General features: G+C 38.5%; 1 long non-coding RNA gene across 1 annotated transcript; it reads right to left on the reverse strand.

The window, feature by feature from the left end:
• Window positions 1-4524: 4524 nt before the first annotated feature.
• LOC140578578 (uncharacterized) lies at window positions 4525-6756 on the reverse strand. Its single transcript, XR_011982843.1, has 3 exons — window positions 6667-6756; window positions 6170-6319; window positions 4525-5109 (listed from the first exon to the last, which is right to left on the reverse strand). It is a non-coding gene; the product is annotated as an uncharacterized lncRNA (long non-coding RNA).
• Between the last annotated feature and the right edge of the window lie 519 nt (window positions 6757-7275).

A 7275-nucleotide genomic window follows, 5' to 3' on the forward strand; every position in this document is an offset into this window, starting at 1 on the left:
GCTTAGAGCAGGGTGGGGGTTAAGGTTGTCATAGTTAGCGTTAGCATTTTTCCCATTGAAATGAATGAGCAGTCCCCATAAGGATATGTTTACCCTACATGTGCGTGTGTGTGTGTGTGTGTGTGTGTGTGTATGTGTGTGTGTGTGTCCTGTGATGGGTTGGCGCCCCCTCCTGGGTTGTTCCCTGCCTTGCGCCCATCGTCTCTGGGATATGCTCTGGACACCTGCAACCCTGTAGAGGACAAGCGGTTACAGAAAATGGATGGATGGAAATCAATTGTATTAGCTAAACACTAAGTAAATACACTCACATTATGGGATTATTTCAAACTATCCTGTTAAAAAAGTTTCATGAGGAGTGTCTCATTTCAACAGCCAAGAAGAAATGCAGGAGCTGAAAATCTGTTTTACTTGCTGTTTGCTACATCTTTTGCTTTTTTACTGTGCTATGTTTAAAAACACATTTCTAACCTCACCATATGCCTACATATACATTTGAGACACAGCTACATATTGGTATATCAGTGAACATTTTGCTGTGAACACCTACTCTTAACATCTAAAAGAAGCAGGTGGTGGTAACAGTCATTGCAGTGACCTCCGAAATGACCGCAGAAAGATATCAGTGATGTTCCATTGGGTATGTGCATTGTAATGGATGCTAAACAGATAAATAAACTAAATAATATTTCCTTTTATCTGTTTGAGGAACATGCTAGGTAATCACAGAGGAGATGGAAGAAAAGTAATATCTTTTGCAGTTTGCCTGTTGTATGAAAAATGTCTGATTCTTAAGTGTTTCCCATAATGCAACGAGATCTTGTTGAATGGTCTTGTTGTTTATGTTGATGGAATTTATGAACTGTCTGGAACATATGGGGAGAGGGTTAGAGATTATATGCCGAGTAAGTTCTGCTCCAACAAGCAGAAGAGTGATACTCATTTCTCGGTTCATTTGGAATGGTTAGGTCAAGGAGAACTTTGGTATTTGAGTTGATTGATTTAATATTTGAGTTAGTTTATTGGTATCTCTGTAGAGCCTGTGTAAATAATATTTTTTGGATTTAAAAATCTAGATGTTTTCACACACTTCTGAATAATGGGATGATTTAAGTTTTTATTTATTAATAAACACTGGTAATTTCTCGGAATCTACACAATGGTTGTTCTATGTTGTCTTTCAGCACTTGCTGGATACCTTTTTAAAATTACTATTATTAGACAGTTATTTAAAATTCAGACCACTGTGTGACTATCTAGCACCACTTTTGCCCTTGGCAACCGCCTCTGAACCCTTCATCACCGTTCTGGTAAAAGGAATTCACCCACATAGTTACTCACAACACCGACGGAAACTTTAAGCTCAGTCACATTTCACTGCCTGTCTTTCCAACCAAATGAGGTCTCACATTATACATTATAAACGAAGAAATTTCAAAAAGTCAGGCATGGTGTTTAATCTGGCTAATGGAGTGTATACTCCACCTATAAGGCTTACTGCATTTTGTCTGAAAAATGATTTCCAGAATGCTGCATACTCAGAGTCTCAAGACAGCTTCACCCATTCAGCTACACCCACTATAAAATAAATATGAAATAAACAGACATCAAAGAATGACAGATATTCTTACACCTGTCTCACTAACTGATATTTACTGACAACAGTTAACAATTGTCATAAACAAGAATACTGCTGCTTCAGTTCTGAAGCAGATAATATGTTGAATAAACTCAAACTCCTTTTTAAAATATATTTTTCACCCTTCAAAATGGATGAACAGTGTAATTTACAATTATAGCACACCAAAAATAAAATTACTCCACAGACAATTTAAATTTAAACTAATGCAGAGTTTTATTAGGATACAAAAAAAAAATCAAGAATTCAAACAGCTAGTATAAACAATATTACCGTAATAGTGTAAATAATGGCATAAAGAGCAGGATAATTGCATCCAATGTACATTTCTAATGTACTGTAGCACCTAGCTCCAAAAATTCACTAACTTAGCGTGTATTTCTTTCATTGTGAATTGGAAAAAAAGTGTGATTGTAGCTCAAAAAAATCGCTAATTTAGTATGCATTTCTTTCACTGCTAACCAGAAATCACAGCATGATTGTTACTTGGATGTCCTTATTTAGTGCTAACGCTAGTCTTTTCTCTTTGGAGATGGGAGGAGGGGAGGGTGGAATATAACAAGAGCCGTGAGTGTGATGCTGTGGATGGGAGTGCAAATACAAATTAACACCAGGAAATTAAACACTGAACAGAGATCACAGATTTAGGTTTAAATATAGGAAGCCACATCCTGGAAAGTGCAGGAACTGAAAGAGACTGTGGTCTGTGTGCTCCAGATGAAAACCAACAAATTTCTTCTGTCAGTCAACATGAATTTTTGTCTTTTGAAGTGTGGCCTGTTGTTAATGTTTTACAATAAACTGCTTGTGTAACCGAAAATAGACAAATAAAGCTTCAATAGTCATTCAATCAACAACGATACAATTTTAAATTGAACACTCAGTAAGTTAATACATAATACATGTATTATATCAAACACAAATAAAAGTACTTTCTATACTAAAATGCAAACACAACAAAACCTCATTATCTACAATAAGGAAACTTAAACAATGTGTTTTCACAAATGACCAACTAGACCGCATTTGCTGTAATTATGAACAAAAAGAGTTTTTGTTTAATTCTCATTAGTGTAATTTCGGTTCAGGAATAATTTAGGGTTGTGCTGTAAGTTTGTGGTACGTTTTTTTCTACAGTTTTATACAGAGATCCATCTGTGTCAGACAGCGGTCAGAATAAAAATAAGTGAGAGAATAAGATGACTTTTTGGGTTCTGTGTGTGAAGTTAGGTTCAGGTTTATCCCTCATTGCTGCTAAGTTCCTCTCATGAAGAGCAAGATGGGGCGAAAAGAGAATTTCCCCACCGAAATCAATAAAGAATCATTCATTCATTCATCACTGCTCACCCCCTGATAAGTGCCAGTACAACATCCACCTATCAATCAATTTTTTACCTGCTTATCTAGTACTAAAAGGCCAATATGTTTGAGACAAGAGTGTAAAGACAGGATACAAATAGAGGTATATATTCTGAGCTCTGCCCGGAGAGTTTATCAATATATGCTTGTATTTGGCTGAATGCGTGTTTAGCAGCTTGAGTTCTCAGAAACACTGGTTTGAAAAATACCCGATTTTCCCTATTCCTAAGTGATTCAGCTGTCAGCTCTCCTGGCTTCCTTCAGTGTGACTTGGCCTCGTCCATCAAGACCTGTGTGGGTCTCAGCTGTCACATTCTCATGTGTCCGGAGTTTCTGACAAGGGAGCCGGACCGCAAAGCAGATGCATGGCCTGAGTGGTTTGCTGACTGTCCTCTGCCGCGCCACAATCCGCAGGATGGTTTTTGAGGTTTCTGCTGTCTCCGTACACCTGTGTGTGACACTCAGAGGTCCAGGCAGACGCTCAGTCTGGAAATGCGCTCAGTGGGCGAAAGCTGTTTTAGTCCGACACTTACTTTAAGTGTTGCCAAGCACTGAAGTGAAAAAAGTCCCAGAATAATAGCTTCAGGTGCTTAGAGAAACAAATGCAGAGATCAGCCCTTTGATGAGCCAAAATTGAAGGAATGATCTAGACCAAAATGAATTTTAAAAGCATTTAGTTGCTTTTTTTTTTTACTTAATGTTTCTCAAACAGCCTTGTGGCATTTTTTTTTTCTAGGAATTATAATACAGCACTAATTCCTTTCCAAATCAGCATCTTGTTTTTCCGGAATCACATTCAGATTGATCGGCGCAATCAGCTCCTACAACAGAATGTGAGTAGGAAGCAGCGAATGTGAATAATTCCACCGCTGAGAGGGACAGGATGCTGACGGCGGCCATGACAGATTTTGAATACATTTTCATTAATTAAGAGGCGTGTGGGGAATGCGGCATGCTGGTGGGGGTCGCGTTGCTGAGGTGACCGTAAATAGTGCAAGCTGGACAAGCCTGGATGTTATATGTCGGGGTCCCTCTGCGCTTGACCGCTGCTTGAGCTTGCATTCTGTCACAGTGGAGCTCATTGGCAGCCCAGGGACTGTGTCGAGGCAAATGCTTTTAAGACCTTCCACCGCAGCCATGTGACAGCTACGCTGACCTTTATAGACGCCGGCTATTTTATATATGTAGTTGTCCTTTTCAGAAATGTGTCCTCATGTCATTAGTTGATGTTTTATTTTATAAATGGATTTTCTGATGTGTGGAAGACAGAAAGCCAATGCTAAGGAATAAAGTGAAATATCATCGGGGAGCCCAGTGGCTCAGGGGGTGGGCACCGTTGCCTCATCTCACATCCCACCTCTGTACACTCCAGTTACGAGATAAACTCCAAAATTGTGCAATTGGGTGAACTGGGTCTCTGAATCTCTAAAATGAGTCTATATCCTGTAACGCATTTTGGCTTTATTGTCCTGGCCTTGTGCCCTGGGCTTCCAGGCATATACTTTATGCTCACTTTGACCCAGTACTGGATGTGTGGCTACAGATGGATGGATGGATGGATGGATGGATGGATGGAAGGAATGAAGGAATATATTTGCCCTGTGTAAAAAATCAGCAACTACACTGCGATTTAAGATTACTGATTATATTCTGATTGTTCCTAACAAGCAACTCTAGTGTTGGCATATCAGAGTACTTGTATATATGGTATATGTATACATATGTGTAACCTAGCATGTTCAGAGTACTTGTCTGTATGGTAGATGTATACATATGTGTAACCTAGCATGTTCAGAGTACTTGTCTGTATGGTAGATGTATACAAATGTGTAACCTAGCATGTTCAGAGTACTTGTCTGTATGGTAGATGTATACAAATGTGTAACCTAGCATGTTCAGAGTACTTGTCTGTATGGTAGATGTATACAAATGTGTAACCTAGCATGTTCAGAGTACTTGCAGTATGAATACATATAATTGCCCATAGCAGCAATAAAACACACTCATACTGTATGATTCGTAGCACTGTCACTTCACATCTTCTGGGTTGCTGATTTGAGTCCCACCTCCACAGTCTGTGTGCAGTTTGCATGTCATCCCTGGGTTTTCTCCTGCAGTCCAAACAATACGTAGCTAGATGAACTAGCATCTCAACATTTCCCATATAGTGCAGTTGTGTCTGCAATGGACGGCTGCCCTGGATGGCACTGCCCGTTGGATAGGCACTAGCACTACCCAACACTGGATAATAGGCTGGAATGTGGATGGGCACAAAAACACACAGTCAAAAATCTATGGAGCTACACTATTTCCAGCAGAATGCTACCGGATCTCTCCAAACTTTTCTTCCAATTAATATGGTCCAAAACTATTACACAAGAAACAATTGTTACGCTCTAACATCAACCAAAGACTTTTTTTATCACACATTTAATTACTAGCAAAGATTTTTTTGGCTTGACACTTAACAAAATATTCATTATTTATTAGATATAAAATTTGTAGATATGCTGCATGATGATAAAAGTAGTGTTGAATATCTTGCAACACTTGTATCTAAGTGCTAATAGATTTTATGGTCATTTACATGAACTTGTATAGTTGTAAAGTTAAACTACATAATCGCCGGGACAGAAAAAGTGGTATATTTTAAACTCATATAACTTTAAATTTCACAGCCAGTTTAGAGTATTTATGTAAAAGCCTCTTATTTTGCATTTGTATAGGTGGGCAAATTGGAACAGAGTTGGCATATAAGCTAACCATAATTGTAAGCATTAACCCAGCTTCATAGCACTATTCATTATGGATCAGTTTCAATTGTCTAGCTGAGAAAAAAAAGATGGGGGGGGGGGGGGGGTCATTGAATAGCTATATTTAAAATTTGCGACATTCCACCTGAATGAATGTTGATATGAATGTTTACAAGGGACTCCGCCCCTCTAATGCCGTTACATTCATACTATGTTGCTAAGAATATTGCTTACATTTAGTCAGCTATCTTCATAGCTTTGCCCCATATCAAATTCTTTGGATTAACGAAGTTAATTGATATCTGGTTTTGCATTCTTACTCTAAGGCCTAAATATTTTAGACAGCATCACATACAACAGAAGGTGAGTTTACAGATAGTGGCACAGTGATTACATGGGCTGGGATCTTGACACTCACCCTACTGTGTACGTATGTCATCGGTATGTTTTCTCCTGCAGACCCAGAACATGTGTGTGTCATAAGAAGGACTGGCATCCCATCCGCAATATTCTCTACCTCGTGCCCTCTGCTTCCCAGAATAGGCACCAAGCTCATCGCAATCCTGTACTGGATCAACAATATCATCAAGAATCGATTAGCAGAAAACTAATTAGCAGCAACGTGTTTTATAATACGAATACTCTAAAGCGAATATCGCCATACTCCTAAAATAGGCTGTACAGTTGTAATAAGGAATCTAAGATAATACAACATGCATATTAATGGCATAATACAAGGATGCAAAATGCCCTACGCCTACGGACCAATTAAGTCACAAATAGGAATTACAAACACGAAAACGTTTGGCATTCTCTTAACTCTGTAAATACAGTAACAATCCCTTCTATGTGTGAGTCCCTTATGATATTTATTCAGTATTTTGTATCCGACTTGCACAATATATTTCCACCTACCTGCGCCATTTATTATTTATATTGTAGCTTTAAAATACCTTCAAATAAGCGGGTATTTTTTAGGATGTACAGTATTCCCATTCTCCATATGCCCCCCCTGCTTATCTCTCTCTCTCTCTCTCTCTCTCTCTCTGTAGGTGGGGGTTGCAGCAAGACTTCCTTCTCCCCCGCTCTTCCTCCCCTGCGAATACACACATAAACACACAATCACACACATCATGCTTAATAATAAAATGTTGTATTTGCAATAATATGAATTTCACACTGTTTCACTTATTAAAAATCCTTAGTTATTCTTCTTCCTCATTCTGGAGTCCAATTTGGGAAAAAAAAGCCATTGAAATGCTGCATAAACAAGTCTGATATAAGCCAAATACCTAATTTTCCAAAATCTTACAGGGTTTTTGTTTTGCAAATATATTTTGACTAGCGTGTGATCATGTAAAGAATAGTTGAAATAACCTCAAGATTTCTCACTGTTACCAGTACATGACATTTAGTATCCAGTGAAAAAAACAGCTTGTAACTGTATAGCTATGTAGTATCTTTAGATTATGGAGAAGTGAGCATTTGGAGAGTTCTTCATGTTGCCATGGATACCCCTCCTGC

Source organism: Paramormyrops kingsleyae, chromosome 15, assembly GCF_048594095.1.
Source record: "Paramormyrops kingsleyae isolate MSU_618 chromosome 15, PKINGS_0.4, whole genome shotgun sequence".
Classification (NCBI taxonomy): domain Eukaryota; kingdom Metazoa; phylum Chordata; class Actinopteri; order Osteoglossiformes; family Mormyridae; genus Paramormyrops; species Paramormyrops kingsleyae.